Below are 705 nucleotides of genomic sequence, written 5' to 3'. Positions count from 1 at the left end.
GAGACCCCTTACCTCTCTGGGCAACGTTGCGCTGTATGAGGCGCCCTCGGCCGCCCCGGTAGGCCACGTTCCTCGGTCTCTGCTCCATCCCCAGGCTCTGCTGGCCAGGGTTCTGGGAGGAGGAGGAGGAGGAGGAGCTGGACGTGTCGCTCCAGACAATTCGCTTGATTGGTCTCTGCTGCTGTTTAGGTTCTGCTGGGGAGAGAAGGTCCAAAGTGAGATTTGAGCCACTGTTTACCACTGGGAGCAGTGATTTTAAAAATGTTCGAGATACAAAAGATGTATCACATTTAATGCATTTATGTGGAGGTCAGTTGTATCACAAAACATCCTACCATATAAAAATTTTGCAATAAGGTCTAAAATATCAGGAGATATCACTATTTTACTCAATAAACCATAACTATAGACATTTTAGTCAAGACACATTGTTATAATTACTATTGTTCACATTTTGCATATTTAACAATACTTAACATTAACTATACTGATTCAAATTTTTACACTGGTTGTTTCTATCCCTGACTCATGTTTTAGAACTATTTTAAAAGCACTAAAGCTGGGATTTTGTTTCATCTGCAAATGGTAAATAATGCCTTTAACTCAAACATCAACATCTACCTTCCAGTCCCAAGAAGATGCAGATTTCATAATTATTCTGTCTAGTTTTGAATACAATTGAAGGCTTGGATTGTTCTTATTCCG

The sequence above is a fragment of the Diadema antillarum genome, unplaced genomic scaffold (assembly GCF_040938485.1).
Source record: "Diadema antillarum isolate AM-2024a unplaced genomic scaffold, OU_Dant_1.0 seq00002397_RagTag, whole genome shotgun sequence".
Lineage (NCBI taxonomy): Eukaryota > Metazoa > Echinodermata > Echinoidea > Diadematoida > Diadematidae > Diadema > Diadema antillarum.
This window is presented reverse-complemented; position numbering follows the sequence as displayed.